Here is an 18,399-nt window from a genome sequence, read left to right as displayed (position 1 = left end):
TTTTATTTTACGTGCATTGGTGTGGGGAGCGGGTGTGGTGGCAGTCCCAAAGGCGCCAGGGACTGCAGCTAAGTCATATGACTTGCACCTGACTTCCTCATATAAGACACAAACATCTTGAGTGCTGCGCAGGTGTACCAGGATGCAGGTGAATCCAATTTGGTGGAGATTTGCCCCTGCTGCCCTGATTAGCTGAAGCCTCGTGACTGGCTAGGGGGCGTGGCCTGCGGTGCGTGGATGAGAGAGAGACTATAAAAGGAGTGAGAGGCCCAGGGTTCGGGGGAGATATAAACAAGAAGAATCAGGACTGAATAAACTGCTGTTAGAAGGACTGGTGGTCGCATCGTTCTCGCTGGTCGAGAGCGGGCACAACACATTGGTATTTTGCTTATATGTATGTCTCTGAGAGGGCATCCAGTCATCCTGAACTGGATTACAGACAGGTGTGAGCTGCCCTGGGGGTGCTGGGAATCGAACCCAGGTTTTCTGGAAGAGTATCAGTGCTCTTAACTCCTAACCCATTTCTCCTAATTTTTTGATGTATATACAATTTCTAGCCATGCTCCTTTACTAATGCCCCAGAGTCCATGTCATCTCTGTCTTCCTTTCTTTACTTTCTATATTTCCATTTCCATATTTTCCCTTCATTTCAGTTTAGCTAGATGTATTATGTTGATCTTTTAAAATATTTTGGGTTTATGTTTGTTCACTTCCAATTTTATTTACTTAAACACTGATTCAAGAAAGTCTCTCATGTGGCTCAGGTTGGTCTCGAGGTTTCTGCAGAGCTGAAGATGACTTTGAACTCCTGATTCCCCTTCCTCTCATTAAGGGCTGGGCTTGCAGGTGTACAGCACCATCCCTGGGATTGCAGAGGATGTACACCACTGTTCCTGGTTTACGCAACACTTGGAACTTGAACTCAGGACCTCTTGGCATACTGAGCAAGCACTCTACCAAGCTGCACTCCAACTCCTCCGTTTTTATTTTACTTACTCACTATTAATATTTCTTTCTCTTTGTTTTTTTACTCACTGTCTTAGTTGGACTTCTGTCTTAGTTAAGGTTTTACTGCTGAGAACAGACACCATGACCAAGGCAAGTCTTATAAAAAACAACATTTAATTGGGGCTGGCTTACAATTTCAGAGGTTCAGTCCCTTATCATCAAGGTGGGAGCATGGCAGTATCCAGGCAGGCATGGCACAGGAGGAGCTGAGAGTTCTATGTCTTCATCCAAAGGCTGCTAGTGGAAGACTGACTTCCAGGCAACTAGGGTGAGGATCTTATACCCACACCCACAGTGACACACCCATTCCAACCATGTCACACCTATTCCAACAAGGCCACAACTTCAGATGGTGCCACTCCCTGATCCAAGGATATACAAACCATCACATCCTACTCCCTGGTCCCCATAGACTTGTTCAAAACCATGAGTCTATGGGAGCCATATTTAAACATAGCATAATGCAAAATGCATCTAGTCCAACTTTCAAAGTCCTCATAGTCTATAGCAGTTGCAACACTGTTAAAAGTCCAAAATTCAAGGTCTCTTCTGAGATTCATTCAACTTAATTAACTGTAATCCCCAAAGCAAGGCAGGAAACCAGCTGGGCAAATTCCAAACTCTCCATCTCCATGGCTGATGTCAAAGCAGTCTTCAGATCTCCACTCCTTTGTCATCTTTGTTGACTGCAACAAACTGCTTTCTCCTGGGCTGGTTCCACTCCCTGTTAGCTGCTTTCCTCAGCATGTATCCCATTGCTCTGGCATCTTTAATATCTTTGAGTCTCCAAGGCAATTTCAATGTTACAGCTTCCTGTTTCAGTGTCTGGGATTCCACTTGATTTTTTGGAATCCTCCTAAGGGCTGGCATCACTTTTCCAGCTCTGCCCTCTGTAGCACTCTAAGCTCAGGTTGATCCACTCTACTACGGCTGCTGTTCTTGGTGATCATCCCACAGTACTGACATCTCCAATACACTGGGGTGTTCCACTCCAACTAGGCTTCACCAATAGCCTCTCATAGGCTCTCTTCAGGGTGTCAAGCCTCAAATCCTTTGCATGACCCCTTCAGTCCTGGGCCATCAACTACAGCTGAGGCTTCACATTCTCCAATGGCCTTCCCTGGCCTCTCACAGTGCTAAGCCTCAGCTTCTCTCCATGATCCCTTCATTCCTGCACAAGCAGTACCACCTGAGTGACTCTTACACATTACCAAGTCCAGCCACAGCATGAGGTACAACCTTGGGTATCTCTGGAACACAGCTTCTTTGTGCTCCCAGAAAACAATTTCCAGAAGATTTCACCTCAACAATGCTGGTCTCTTCTTAATCACTGCTAATTCCTTAGCTCCAGCTAACCAGCATCAATTTTCCCAGTAGTTCCTTCCATTCTTAACTCTAGAGTCAGAGCCACATGGCTGAAGCTGCCGAGTTCTGCTGCTTACAGGAACTAGAACATGATCCCCTTGTACTATTACATTATCACTAGCTTTATGTTTTCTAAATCCTTAAATGCTTGGCTATCCTGGTTCTTGCTCTGTAGATTGACCTTGAATGCAGAGATCAGCATGCTTGTCTCATGGGATTAAAGGTGTGTACCACCATACCTGGATCTAATTAAGGTGGGTAGAATCTTGCCCCAAGGTCCCACTCCCTTAATCTTTTATCTTCTAAAACACAAGATTTTGCATCATTTCACTTCCTGGTACCCCTTTAATACTCAAACCATATATTTTATATTTTTCCTTTCTAAGCTTGCTATGCTTGTTCAAACTTCTCTTCATAAGACTTAACCAGAGAACAAAGTCTCTGCTGGGCTTTTTTGAAACTTCTTTTGTCAATGCAATTAATACAAGTCTCTTCACCTTAGCCTCAGGCAAACTTTTCAGACAAGGGCAAAAAGTAGCCACATTCTTCACCAAAATACCACAAAACCAGTCTTTATGCCACATTCTGAAATTCTTCTCCTTTGAAATCTCTTGGGTCAGGTCAACACAATTCAAATCACTCCCAGCAGCAAAGTCTTCCATATTCCTACTAGGATGACCCATTAAGCCCCATTTGAAGCATTCCACTGCTTTCCAACTCCAAAATCCCAAAATCCACATTCTTTCAAATAAAAGCATGGTCAGGCCTATCACAGCAATACCCCACTCCCAGTACCAACTTCTGTCTTAGTTAGGGTTTTACTGCTGTGAACAGACACCATGACCAAGGCAAGTCTTATAAAAAACAACATTTAATTGTGGCTGGCTTACAAGTTCAGAGGTTCAGTCCATTATCATCAAGGTGGGAGCATGGCAGTATCCAGGCAGGCATGGCAAAGGAGGAGCTGAGAGTTCTATGTCTTCATCCAAAGGCTGCTAGTGGAAGACTGACTTCCAGGCAACTAGGGTGAGGATCTTATACCCACACCCACAGTGACACACCCATTCCAACCATGTCACACCTATTCCAACAAGGCCACAACTTCAGATGGTGCCACTCCCTGATCCAAAAATATACAAACCATCACACTCACTTATATTTTTATTATTAAAATAATTCTCATTGTATACATCCGTTGTACATGGCTGTGTTACTAAGGGACATTTGTATGTGTAATGGCTATTCGTGGTTGTCAAGTTGACTATATCTGGAATGAACCAAAATCCAGAATTGGAGGGCTCACCTGTGATCCAGATCTTGAGGCTAGAAGACACAAGTTTCTGACCTAAGTCTTGGCATGGAGATCCTGAGGCAAAAATACTATGAAAAGATTAGGCCAAGGCAAGATAGTACACACCTTTAATCCCAAGAGACTAAAGCCAGGAGATCTCTGAGTTCAAGGTCAGCCTGGTACAAGTCCGAGATCCAGACATGGTAGTACACAACTTTAATCTGGGCCACACCTCCTGAGGGAGACCTATATAAGGACATTGGAAGAAGGGAGATTCAGTCTTTGTTACCACTTGCATTTACTTGCCAACACATCTGTTGGAATCTACTTCTACTGAAAACCAGCTGAAACAACTAGCCTCGTGGGACTGAGCAACTACTAGATTCTTGGACTTCCAATTAACAGCTGACCATCACTGAGAAATTGGACTACAGATTGTAAGTCATTACAATAAATTCCCTCAATATAGAGAAACATTCCTTACATTCTGTGACTCTAGATAACCCTGACTAGTACAGTATGCAAGTATAGACTACATTAAACATATTTTCTCCCATACTGCCTTACCTTCTCCTTCATTGCTTCTCTCCTGATTTTTTTTAGTGTATCTTAAAATTTTTTCAGTTTTTAAAATTTTATGTAACTGGATGTTTTGCCTGCCTATATGTCTATGTACTACATGAATTCAGAGTCTGCAGAGATCAGTAAAGAGTGGTTGATCCCCTGGGATTAGGGATACATATAGTTGTGAGCTGCCATATGAGTGCTAGGAATCGAATCTTGTTTCTCTCCTAGAACAGCAAGCACTCTCAACTATGGAGACATGTCTCCTGGATTTTTAATTTTGTCTATTTATTTATTTATTCCCTTTATATCCCAATTGAAGCCCCACATCCAACTGCCCCCCTCTCCTCCCAGTCTCCTATACTCCTCTCTTTCACCTCTGAAAAAATGGAAGCCCCTCCTGGGTACCAACCCACCCAGGCACCTCAAGTTTTTGTAGCACTAGGCACATCCTCTCCCACTGAGGCCAGACAAAGCAGACCAGTTAGAGTAACAGGATCCACAGGCAGGCAGCAGAGTCAGACTAAGCCCCCATAAGACAAAGCTGCACATCTGCTACATATGTGTCGGGGTCTAGGTCCAGCCCTTGTATGCTCTTTGGTTGATGGCTCTTTTCTTGGAACTCCCAAGGGTATAGGATAGTTGACTCTGATGGTCTTCTGTGGAGTCCCTGCCCCCTCCAGGTTCCCCAATCCTTCCCCCAACTCTTCCAGAAGACTTCCTGGGCTTGCTCTCATGTTTGGCTACGGGTCTTTATGTCTGTTTCAGTCAGCTGCTGGGTGGAGCCCCTCAGAGGACAATTATTCTAGGGTTGTGACTGTGAATCCATGATGACAGATACAAACAACCTAAGGCTCCAAGATAAGAAGGCAGGCCTACAATGTGTCCCATTGATCCTCTGAGGAGAGCTCAGCACACCGCCCCACCCTAAACTGCAGGGGTTGCTTCTGCATTCACTTATGTCAGTCTCACACAGGGTACCTATTTATCCAGGCCCGCAATGACAAATATAGCTGTCAACAGTGTCTTCACATGTTCTATCATTGTGACAAGGCTTTGACTAACAATGAGGTATCAAAGCCTCACAATGTGGCCCTGTGAATCTACTCCCCATACAGTCACAGTAGTAGCTGTTTCTTCCATCCACACACAGATCCCTCGGAGATGTGGCTGACTGGCACGTTCATCAAAGTTGAGTTCACAGTGGTCTCCAAGAAGTCTAGGTGAACAATCACAGAAGTGAGCCCCAAGAGCATCCTGACACATGGGGCATCATGTAGACATGGCTGGGATCCACATCCATCAATTCCCAACTCATAGCTCACTGTAGAATACTCTTGAGGACCAACTCATGTGTCGCTTCACTGAAGTCTCCCAGAGTTTTAAATATTTTGTGTGTGTGTGTGTGTGTGTGTGTGTGTGTGTGTGTGTGTGTATGGGGTGTGTTTGAACACTCTCATGTGGGTGCCTGCAGAGGCTAGAAGACAGCATTGCCTTCTCTGGATCTGCTGTTACAGATGATTGTGAGGGACCTGAGATAGATTTTGAGAGCTGAACCCTAATCCTCTGCAAAAACAGCAAGTACTCTTAACTTCTGAGCCTTCCCTCCAGCCCTTTAAAGTAAAAATTTTACTTAGCATTCAAATAATAGGATTCATGATTACATTTTATACACCTGTCATAACACTTTGCTTTGTCTGTCTTCCTCCTGCCACCCTCCTCCCTCCTCGTCTTTCTTCCACCACCCTCCTCCCTCCACATATTCCTCCTACCACCCCCTCCCTCTTCATCTTCCTCCCACCACCCTCCTCCCTCCTCATCTTCCTTCCACCATCCTCCTCCCTCCACATATTCCTCCCACCACCTTCCTCCCTCCTTCTGTTCCTCCCACCTCCCTCTTCCCTCCACCTGTTCTCCCCCACCACCCTCCTCTCTGCCACATTTTCCTCCCACCACCCCCTCCCTCCACACCTTCCTCCTGCCACTCTTCTCAATGCAACATGCTGCCTTTTTTCTATCACTTCCCTTAATTTAAATAATGCCTTCTATTTCCTTTCCTTTTCTTTTATTGAAGAGATTTTTGGGTTTTTTTTCTTCACATAACATCCTGATCAAGGACTTCCTTCCCTCAACTCCTCCCATTCTCTCCCTCCTTCCTCCTCCACCTGAATCCACAGACTTCTAAGAGGTAATAGTAAGATATGACAACATGAAATGTAATATGATTAAAATAAAAACCTATCATATTGGAGTTGGACAAGATAAACAAAGATAAGGAAGCCGGGCGTGGTGGCCAACGCCTTTAATCCCAGCACTTGGGAGGCAGAGGCAGATGGATTTCTGAGTTCGAGACCAGCCTGGTCTACAAAGTGAGTTCCAGGACAGCCAGGGCTACACAGAGAAACCCTGTCTTGAAAAACCAAAAAAACAAAAAAACCCACCCCATTCCTGAGCCAGGCATGGTGGCACACACCAAAATAATAATAATAATAATAATAATAATAATAATAATAATAATAATAATGAAAAGTACCCAAAAGAAGGCATAAAAATAAGAGACACACTCATTCACAGACTCAGGAATCCCATAAAAATCCTAAATTGGAAGTCATAACGTAAATGCAGACTACCTGGTGCAAACCCGTGTGGGCCCTGTGCTTGCTGCTTCAGTATCTGTGAGCTCATATGGTCTTTGCTCCTGGTGATTAAGAGGGCCTTGTTTTCTTCTTATCCTTCAATACCTGCTGGCTATTACACTCTTTATACCTCCACTTCCACAGGCTTCCCGGAGCCCTTAGGGAGGGGTTTAACAAAGACAATAGATTTAGGCTGAGTGTTTCAAGCTCTCTCACTCTTCATTATGTCTGACTTTGAATCTCTGTATTTTCCCCATCTGCTGCAGGAGCAATTTTCTTTGGCATTGGCTAAGCAAAGTGCTGATCTGTGAGTATAGCAAAATGTCACTAGGATTAATTTTTTTTTTTTTTGCTACATTTTTCTTTTGGACTAGTATTATTTTGTTTTATGCTAGGTTCCTTGGTTATCCAGTCTCAGGTATCTAGCCACCCAACCAGAGTTGGGTGTGAGTTCCTTCTTCTAGAGTGAGCCTTAGGTCAAATCAGATACTGATTGGTTACTCCTACAAACTTTGTGACACTATTTCACTAGTGTATTTTGCAGGCAGGGCATCATTGTAGATTGGAGAGTTTGTGGCTGACTTGGTGTTTGTTTTTCTTTTGGTAGCATGCACAGGATCTTCCTGTACCAAAGGCAATAGAACATAGGGTTAAAGGCTCTATGTAGGCATATCAGCTTGGCTCCTCCATGTTCCTTGAGTTGCTTAGTTCGTTTCAGAAATGGTCTTAGCTGTCAGCAAGCTATAGTCCTTTGAAATAGCCTGGGTTGTTTAGGGATTCTCACAGGATAGCTCTGAACAAGCCAATTAGATATAACCTAATCCCAGGACTGGAAACTTCATTTAGTGAGAAGAGATGGCGAGTGAGGCTCTATCTCTCCCATTATTTAATAATTTCATTTAGAGCACACTTATATATGTATATATTTTAGGAAGCTTCTGTTGTACAGGTTTCCATACTACCACTCAAATGGCCCTTATGTTAGCTGTCTCTCCCCTCCACTTCCCCACTTGATCTTCCTATTCCAGTCCCACTTCAACGATAGCTATTCTATTTCTCTTTACTAACAAGATCTACATGTACCCCCATTGTCTCTTACTCTGTATCCAATTTCTGTGGTTCTATTGATTGTAGCTAGTTTAACATTAATTCAACAGGTAATATCCACATATACTGGAACATGTAAGATTTATCTGAGTGGGTTATCATATGCAGGAGGGTTTTTTGTTTTTGTTTTGTTTCACGCCCAGTGAAGGATAGCAGTCTGCAGCCTGGTGGGATTCAGATGACTTCACTTAGTATTATGAAAGTGGGAAGGGTCTTTATTGGGGTTTGGATATGGTAATGGCTATTCCTGGTGGTCACGTTGACTATATCTGGAATAAACCAAAATCCAGAATTGGAGGGCTCACCTATGATCCAGATCTTGAGGCTGGAAGACACAAGTTTCTGACCTGGATCTTGGCATGGAGATCTTGATGCAAAGTGACTACGAAAAGATTAGGCTAAGGCAAGATAGTACACACCTTTAATCCCAGGAGACTAAAGCCAAGAGATCTCTGAGTTCAAGGTCAGCCTGAGATAAATCCCTGTTCCAGGGATTGTAGTACACACCTTTAATCTTGGCCACACCTTCTGAGGGAGACCTATATAAGGACGGTGGAAGAAGGAAGATTCACTCTTTTTAACCACTTGCATTTACTTGCCAGCGTACCTGTTGGAATCTACTTCAACAGAAGACCAGCTGAAACAACTAGCCTCGTGGGACTGAGCAACTACTAGATTCTTGGACTTCCCATTCACAGCTGACCACTGTTGGGAAGTTAGACTACAGACTGTAAGTTGCCATAATGAATTACTTCAATATAGAAAGACATTCCATATGTTCTGTAACTCTAGAGATTCCCCAAGCAATACAGATATCAACTATCCAAGAAAGGGTCCTGAGTTTGAACATTGGTCCCTAGCATATGGCCCTGTTGTTCCAGTTGCCAAAAATCTTGAAAATATAGCCTGGCAGATAGAGTTGGTCATAGGGGTTAGGGTTGTGAGTCCTGTGTCCACTCTAACACAGGGATCGGCTGCTTGAGAAGGTAGGACAAAGGGAGTTTGTGCTAGTCCCATGCCATTGCTGCATGGGTATTGGGCTGTGGGAAACTACAGTCTGAGGTGCGTGGCAGTCACAGCTGGCTTGAAGGTCCCTGGGCCTGAGAAGAGGCTAGAGCCATGGAGTTCCCAAATTCTTGGACACTCCAGCACCTCTGCAAATAGAGGAAGATCTGAGAACAGAATCTGGGCCTGTGGGATGGAGCTAGCCCTGGGCTGTGCGTGGGAAAGGGGAGAGCTCTGGCTGGTCCCTTGTGGAGAGTCCTTGGCTTGAGAGAGGCCAACTTGGCTTGGTGGCAGTTGTTGTTGAGAATGCAAATAGACCTTCTACAGGAAATTAGACAGTGGCTCTATAGGCAAGGGCCATCTCTGTGGCTCCCCACAGTGGATCCCAATGAAAAGAGGCAGTCCATGGTGTTAAGGTATTTATTGTCATGGCAGAAATTGAATGAGTAAAACCATACCCCACTTCTCAGGATGGGCCTGAGATTAAATACCATTTGCTGGGAGGAATGTATGAGAAGGAAAGCTTATTGGCTAAGAACTCAAGGCCTCTAGGTACCTCATTAGAATGGAGATCTGTCTTGAGTCTAAGTGACCACAGGTCACATCTCTTTTCCTATTAACTTGGTCTGAGATGTTCAGGCTACATGTGGAAGGGCTTTGGGCATTGCCCTTACTTTACTGATAAACACAAATCTATAAGGGCCTGCATCTAGTGACAAGGGCCAGGTGCCTGCTGCAGGCAAAGTTCCTACCATCCCTTCAAGGTCTCTGGGCTTCTAGCCTTAGCCCAACTGAAGGCCAGGCTAACTTTCATGGTCAAATTCCTCACAATAAGGGATCTAGGGACTGCTAACTAGGTGTAACCTTCTTCAGGTGTTTCTACTGCCCCACTAACCAGCCTTTCCTGTCCTGAGGACAGAATGTGAAAGAAACCAGTGAACTGTGCCCTACCATCATTGGTCCATTTTACCTCTGACCTCAAAAGGAGCCATTGGGAGGTCATTGACCTGCCCACTTAAGCTCTGGCTAAGGCTGCCTCCTGTCCTTACAGTGACTGAAGTAGCTGTTGGTTGGTAGAGAGCATTTGGAGTTCTAGGCTGTTGAGCCACTGCGCTTGGATCTTCGTGTATTATTGAATCTGAACATAGTGAGTTTTCTTTTAAATCCTTAGGTTTCAGTTTAGAGGTTACTGGGTTGTTTGTTTGCTTGTTTGTTTGTTTTTTAAAGGTGTATTTATTTTATATTTGTGAGTGCACTGTAGCTATAAAAATAGTTGTGAGCCTTCATGTGGTTGCTGTAAATTGAATTTTTAGGACCTCTGCTCACTCTGGTCAGCCCCACACTCTCATCCCTGCTCATACTGGTCCAAGGATTTATTTATTATTATACATAAGTACAGTGTAGCTGACTTCAGATGCAGCAGAAGAGGGCATCAGATCTCATTACAGGGGGTTGTGAGTCACCATGTGATTGCTGGGATTTGAACTCAGGGCCTTCAGAAGAGTCCTCTTACCCACTAAGTCATCTTGTCATCCCGAAGTTTCTGTTTTCTGCTTTTGTACTAACTCTCTCTTCCAGTCCTTTGTTGGTTCGAAGTATGATTGGAAGAAATTATATCTTCTTTGTTCTTTAGTTTTTTGACTTTGTTTTAAAATGTCCTATTTTACATGGCATATTCCTTTCACTATTTTGGAACATTAGTTTATGTTAACTACACAACATGTTCATTCTCAGTGATATTTCCATACATGTACATGAAGAACATTGATCACATTCTCCTCCCCATCACACTTTCTTATGCCTGCCCCATCCAAGTCCCTCAGTGTTTCCCTGTTTTGTTCACACCCTTACTTTCCAAGTAGAGGCCACATCACATCAAGTCCTCCTGTTCAGAGGACTGAAACACGATTGGATGGTCTCTTAAGCAAGGGCACCAATGTGTCTCTGCTTTAGCAGAAAGATTGCTCCTGGCTGGTTATCTTCTGATCTTCCTGGAAGTTCAAACATCATGACTCCATGCAAGGAGCAAAGGCAATGCTCAGATCCTATTCTGTTGATTCTATTTATGGAAGTGGGCAGCTGAAAAGGTTCAAGGCCAGAATAAATGTAAGTCTAAAAGGAGCCACAATTGTACTTCCTTGAAGATCTTTCCTTGGTGGAAGATAAAATTGCTTGTCCCTGAACCTACTTGGGTCCCTCTGTCTGCAGCTGTCATCCCATGATGTATCTTCTGTCTTAAGTAGAGCAAATGTGCTATGAAAGCTAGTGTCTTCTCAGGCATAGGAGATGGGGGCAATAGTAATTTTGAAGCAAAGAATCAAGTCTGTGCCCTTGAGTCCCACTGGCCAAAGAACTCAAAAACATGTTGAGGAACAAAAGCTGCCTACTGCTTGGATGGTCTACCTCTCATTTCACAGAACTCCGTTACAAACTCCTGTCCCTTTGGAAAAACAGAGGGGAATTGTTACTGTCTCTGGATCCTGGGCTTTGGTGAGAAGTCTCAGGCCTAATGGGGAACATGGGATGAATGCTATCATCTTCCTCTAAACCGCACAGGTGTTAGTCTCAAACCCTGGGTTACCATAGAAAACAGTATTTTGTTCTAACTACCAATGTAGTAAATAGCTACCATCCTTTAGCACCTATGAATGTGTGTTTTAAAAAAAAATTAATAATTGAATCCTTTTAGTGTACACATGAGTTATTACAAAGTTGTCATAAAGGCTAGGGTCTAAGTGAAAAGCTGAACACTGTCCATCTGTAGCCAGTGAATGCCAGAATCCATAACTGAGGGAGGACCAAAGCTCTGGAGCCCATCATCAGTCTTAGGACTCCTTGTTAACAAGGGGAGTTTCCTTGTTAAAGTTGGGGTGTCAAAAGTTCCACAGAGTGTCAAGTTGTTTGAACATTGTTCCTACCTGTTTGCATAGCTTAGGGAAAATTATGAACCTTCGGCAGTGGACCTAGCAGGAAGAAGGGTCACTGGGCAACACTGGGGACAGATATTTGAGTGTAACCAGCCCTCTACTGCCCCACTGACCAAGACCAGACGTCCTGTCTTTCAAGAAAGAATGTGGGGAAAGCCAGTGGATTGTGCCTGGACACCATTGATCAATTTCATGGTTTGACAACACCAGGACCCATTGTAAGGAATGATAGACACCTGTCCACTTACAGCTCTGAATGAGGCTGCTTCCTGTCATTACAGGACAGAAGCTGTAAGTTGATTGGAAAGCAACTGGCATTCAATGATGCTGAGCGATTAGACTTGGACTTCAGGAGCTTCAGATCCCAAAATAGTGAGTTTCTCTACACTTAGGTGACTATGATAGGCTTTTGTGGTTATGGTTTGTGTGTTTGCTGGCTTGATTTATGTGTTTACTTTTCAATGTTCTTTATTATCTTCTATTTTACTTTTTAAAGTTACATTTGATAAATTAGAATGTTTTATGTCTTCAATAACGTGCATGAGTATTTTGCCTCCATGTGTGTCTGAGCACCACCTCCCTGGTCTCTGCTATGGAGGTCAGAAGATGGAGTCAGATTTTTCTGGAACTAGACTTATAGATGGTTGTGAGCCTCTTGTCAAACACCCTGAATTAAAGCAATAACATGTTCATATACCATACCTAGGTTTTAAACCAAACGAAGCTCTCACTACAACTGCCTGTAGTTCTACTCCAGAGAATCTGATGCCCTCTTCTGACCAACAAGGTTCATAAATAACATTATATAGAAAGATTTGTATCAGTATTTTAAGTAGCATGTAGTGATGATGAGTCTGCTGTATAAGTGGCCTTAGAGGCTAGAGGTGTAAGATTGAGAGCTGGACTTAGGGCAGTTGTGGGCCATCTGACCTGGGTCTTGAGAACCAAGTGCAGGTCCTCTACAGGAGTAGCTGACATTTTGGACTCCAGAGCCAGCTCTCCAGCCTGGACACTGTGGGTGTTGGAGTGTCTGTTTGTTGTCTTATGCACTCCACTAGAACCTGATTTTCTTGGTGCACTGGCTCTCAGTGTGTGCTGAGACCAGGGGAGAGGATGGTTCTTTCCAATGAGCAGCTCTTACTGTCCGTGATCCCTTGTTTTGTTCTATCAGTTTGCACTTGGTTGCTGTCAACCAGATCTATGTCATAGTTTGTGTCTACTGCTTTAGAAGGTGCTTTGCTCTTCTCTTCCCAAGCATTCCAAATACCTGATTAGGTTATCTGACATGTTTCTGGCATTTTTCTTGTCTTTTGGAGGTAAGAAGTTTTAAATGTAAAAATTCTCTTCAGCCTGATTTTAAATGGTTTGTTTTTGTTTTGTTCCTTTTTTTTTTTTTTTTTTTTTACTTTCTCATTGCAAGGTTGGTTCTAGCCAAGTCATAGAGGGTCTGATGATGGAGCAGGATCTGAAGATGATGGAGCAGGATCTGAAGGCCTGCTACTCAATTGAAGAGAACTTCGACACTAACTATAAGATGCTGAACACACTGGGTGAAGGAAACTTTTCAGTGGTGAAACGGGCCTTCCATGTCCCCACAAGTACCTCTGTGGCTGTAAAAATTCTCCAAAACACCAAGGAGTACACCTCACCCATCTGCAGGGAAGCCAGGATTATGAAATCACTTAGCCATCCTAACATTATCAAGCTGTTTCATGTGGTCCAGAGAAGAGAGACTACCTACCTGGTGATGGAGTATGCCTCAGAGGGAGAGCTACTAGATTGCATCATCAACGTGGGGTCTTTAGAGGAGAGCGAGACTCGAAGGCTGTTTGCCCAGATAGTACATGCGGTGCAGTACTGCCATGACCATCACATTGTCCATAGAGACATAAAGGCCAGCAACATTTTGATCAACTGCAGGGGAAATGCCAAGCTGTGTGATTTTGGCTTGGCTGCTGAAGTGATTCCTGGACAAAAGCTGGCAGGTTTCTGTGGCACACTGCCCTACTGTGCCCCGGAACTCTTGCAAGCAGAGAAATATGAGGGCCCCCCTGTAGATATCTGGAGTTTAGGGGTCCTCCTGTTCCTCATGGTATCTGGGAACTTGCCTTTCCAAGGCAGGTCTTTTGTGGACTTGAAACAGGAGATCATCTCTGCAAACTTCAGCATCCCTTCCCATGTTTCCATTGACATTTTCAATGTCATCATTGAACTGCTGATGATCAATCCCAGCAGAGGCCCACCATCCACCAAATCATGAGGCGCCCCATGATCAGGGGCAGTGAGGCATGTTTACCACCTACTTCCACACAGACTTTCCCAGGCACCCCAAGCCACAGCATTGTCAGGACCATGAGAGTCATCACATAGAAGCCTGACAGGAATATGTCCTCCTGCAGTCCCCAAGAGGAGCTCTGTGGATCCCTGCAGCCACCTAAGAGTGTAGGTGTTCCAGGATCCTCCTCTCGGGATATCGTGGAGAAAGAGACCCTCATGGAAAAAAGAACCTCACCCAGGAAGAGGCCATCAAACATGAAGAGGCTGTCCATCAGAAAGTTGCTGTCATTCGAGAAGAACCCATTATTGGTGGCCAGCCTCGGGATGGAGGTGGAGCCACCTTGCTACATCCACTCTAGTAGTGACTCACTTGACAGGCTTAGAAACCTGGAAGCAGTCCTGAGGCAAAGAGTTTCATGGAAACTTAGTCTCCTGGAACCATAGCATCCCGTATAATAAATGCTCCAAACTTGTCCTTGCGAATGGACCTGTGTGCTTTCTTTCAGTATTGTTTTATTATAGGTGCCTCCAAGCAATGACTTGCTCAATATCTAAGCAAAATCGAACTTTGCTCCCTGGCCTTCAACAATGCCCTAGTCTTGAGCTGGCCCTGGGCTTGGAATTCAGTAAAAATGTTGCCCATTCAGTGACATTCAGAATTGCCTCTAGTATTGTAAGAGAGATAGTGAAAGAAATCAGGCATTACTATCTACTACATAGAGCTAGAAATCTCAGGGCAAGCTTAACAATGTAAGTTTAGAATTCTTATTATAGTTATGTATGGCATACTACATTACTTATTAGTATAAAGTCCCCCCAATACTATCACTTAGAATAAAAGTCAAGCTGTTCCCATATACAGGAATTTACAGTGGTTTAGGAAGTAGATTGGGCTGTGGTTTTAGAGTATTGCATTATTGATGAGAAAGTTAGCTAGAGAGGAACTCCCTAATTAGAACCATGACTTGGGCATGAAAGCCCTTGCCTCGAGAGTGTAAAGACCTCAAACACTTGGCTTCTAAGAATATAGCTGATCTTAGATAGAGAGGACTTTGTCTCAATTGTTTTATTGCCCAGTTCCTGCCAGTTTTTATGTTTGCATTTCTCTGTTCTGTGTAAGAGTCATTAAGCATCCGGTAACCTCATTGTACCTTGCCAATGTGTCACCTAATTCCCCTATTTTCTTCTGTATTAAAAGTCTGGTACTCAATTTGACAAATTACATTCACATACCACACTCCCTTGTGTTCGTATTTGTTTGTCATCCAGGCCAACTCCTTGCCCACTGATAACTGGAACCCCGAGTTTCACCCTTGGATCGAGGACCCAAGTGAGGTTCATCTACAGCACTTCCCCTTGTATCTGGTGACACCATTGGAAGGAAATAAGGAAGATAACCATGAACTGTCTCTGAAATCTGTGCTGCTGCCTGCCATTAACAAAGAGGAGTTTTGTTTTTAATTTTTAACTCTCTATCATTTTTATTTGTATAAATATTTTATCCCACCTGCTAATTAGGCAACTCCCAAGGCTGAGTGGCTCTGCCCGACTACTCCAACTTCTTGGGATTCTGTAATGTTCTTGCAAAATCAGGAATCCTGACCAGAGGCAAGGGCACTATAGTCTTTGGATTCTTTAATGAAAACAGATCAGACTTTCCTCCTTGCTCAGCCTCCAGAGAGGTACCAGCTAGGTCTGGGGATAGCAATGTCAGTCTGAGCCATCTACACTGGGAATAGCTCAGCACCGTGTCACTGGGTTCCTCAATAGACAGGACCTGGTACACCATGTCTCAGGCAGCAATTCATGCCAGTACAGCCTTCAGCCCTTGAAAGGCTGCCGTGCACACAGAGATGAGTTGGTAACCACAGTCTTACTGAGGCCAGGACTATCTGGAAAGGCATTCGGGGTACCCAAGTCAAGCAGCACATAGAGGTCAGGTTCAGAGTCAAGTTGTTGTTCACCATAGCTACGTCCTTCACATTCAGAAAGCCTTTGGAAACGTCCCTATTAGTTCCTGAAAAACAAAACAAACAGTAAACATGATGGGAAAAATGGCACAGCAGAAGGGTGCTCTTCTCCTTCCCTCCCCTTTCCACAGTTCCTCCCCTTAGGCAACCAGGTAAGGCTAAGCCTATAGTAACACTGGTCCATTCTCTCTCCTCTTGGAGTTTGGAATATTCAGGACTGACTCTCTACCTACACAAAGGGCACTGAAGTTAGAGCTCACAGTCCTGGTCTGGACAGGAGTCTCATCTGCATGGTTGATGAGCAGCAGGCTTTACAGCAGATCAGTCTTAGGGAGCTCATGCTCAGAGCAGAGAAACTGCTGCCCAGTGGCCTTAGAGTCCAGACAGGGGGGTGTAAACACCACTCACAGGCCAGGCTGTTGCTTGGCCATCTCTGCCTTCAGTAACTTCAACACTGAGTCACTGCTTGCACTTAGGAGCAATGAACCTGGAGACAACAACCAGGCCAGCTGTGGGGCCAGTGCTTTCCCCAAACCCTAGGTGGCACCCCTCAGCACACACACAGGGCAACCCAGCCTACTTCCTCCAGGCCTGGAACTTAACCACAAAAGCATCTACTCAACTGGCATGGGGCAGCACCTCTCTCTCCCCTTGGTCTGGGAGAGAGGAAATTCAGGCCAGCATCCACTTGGGTTGGGTAAAAAAGGTGACCAATAGCCAGGGAGGCTTGGCTCAGCAGGACATCCCAGTCCCCCAGAGCTTCCAGGTTCCCCTTGGGCTGTTTGCACAAGAAAATCAGTCCTTTTCTGGGACACATGTTCCTAATCTCTACCCTGTTCCCAAATCAGTTTCCTCCTCCAGGGTTGGTTTGTCTTCATCCATAGGGGACATACCAGGAAGTGACCAGTGCTGCCTTGGATTAAGTCCTTGCCTGTGTAGAGCTTGTGGTCCCTTGCACTCTGATTAACAGAAGCCTTCTCTGGAAGAGCACAGCAGCTCTCCCAGGAGATGCTGGGCAGACAGAACAAATAAATGAAGAGGACACACGGGTCAAAAGAAAGGCTGAAAATCACAACAATCTCATGAACAAGACCCATCTTGAGTAAAAACACACCTTGACGTGCTGGGAACTGTCAACAGCAGCCTTATCTTGTAACCTGTCTCATGCATCTCAAAAAACAATTCAAAATCTCAAACAAGACTTCTCAGAACTCTGGAGCTCTTGGAGGAGAAGGAGTGTAAGACATGGATTGCTTTGTTGCATGAGGTAAGCTAGAGTCCATCCAAATTACAGTCACGCAGGCTAGGGGCTAGCCCCTCTTTGTTTTAGAAAGTTACAAGTGTTAGGCCTAGTCACTTATCTGGGTCATATAGGGAAGCCAGCAATCGGAGGGGGCCACTCTCCAGTCCCATTTTTTTTTTTACTGGCTGAGGCTTTTATCCTAGGCCAATGAGGTAGGGATCAAGATGCAAGCTCTATAGGCCTATAGGAGAAGAGAACTGCACTTTCTCTATCTACATTTAAAAAAAAAACACTCTCAAATGTTGCCAAATCAGCCCCTTAGCCATTCATGCCTTTTCTGTATGCCAAAGTTCCCTTTCTGCAGAATTGTATATTTAAAACTACTTAGTTATCACTAGTCTCTTGAATTTGTTACCTTATTTCCAAAAGGACCTTCAACAGATAAAGCAAGCTCAAGGTCAGCTGCTCTATATGAGACCCTGTCTCAAGACAAAACGTAATGCAGGAAAGAAAAGAAGGTGGAGGTGGAGAGATAGCCCAGTCAGTGACAGGCTTGCCTTGATGAGTTTGAACCCCAGAACATGTGGGAAGCAGTTTCTGCTGTGCCTGCTTGGCCTAACTGGTAAACAAGCAATATGCGCATGTGCAAGAGTGTGTTCGAGCCAAGTCACTGCCCATCCCTGGGCGTGCTGAGAGAGCAGCCAATGAGGTGTGGACACGCCGCACTGAGGTGTATATAAGCAGTGCCTTTTTGGGGCTCGGGGTCTTCCTCTTCATGCTGAAGCTAGCATAATAAAGCATTGCTGCAGAAGGATCTGGTTGTCCGCGTGTGTTCTTGCTGGCGAGATGATAGTGCGCAGGACAAGAACACACATTGAAAATGCTAGGTGTGCAACGAAAGAGTACACATGGAGGAATCCATGCTTCCAGCTACATATGTAGCAGAGGATGGCCTTATCTGGCATCAATTGTTGGAGAGGACCTTGGTCCTACAGAAGCTTGATGC

General features: G+C 44.5%; 3 pseudogenes; 1 reads left to right on the top strand and 2 right to left on the bottom strand.

Annotated features, from left to right (window-relative positions):
* On the bottom strand, positions 5,041-5,583 carry Gm18459 (predicted gene, 18459; annotated as a pseudogene).
* On the top strand, positions 13,354-14,311 carry Gm4526 (annotated as a pseudogene).
* Gm18053 (predicted gene, 18053) lies at positions 15,913-16,725 on the bottom strand (annotated as a pseudogene).

The sequence above is a fragment of the Mus musculus genome, chromosome 7, assembly GCF_000001635.26.
Source record: "Mus musculus strain C57BL/6J chromosome 7, GRCm38.p6 C57BL/6J".
Taxonomy (NCBI): domain Eukaryota; kingdom Metazoa; phylum Chordata; class Mammalia; order Rodentia; family Muridae; genus Mus; species Mus musculus.
This window is presented reverse-complemented; position numbering and strand designations above follow the sequence as displayed.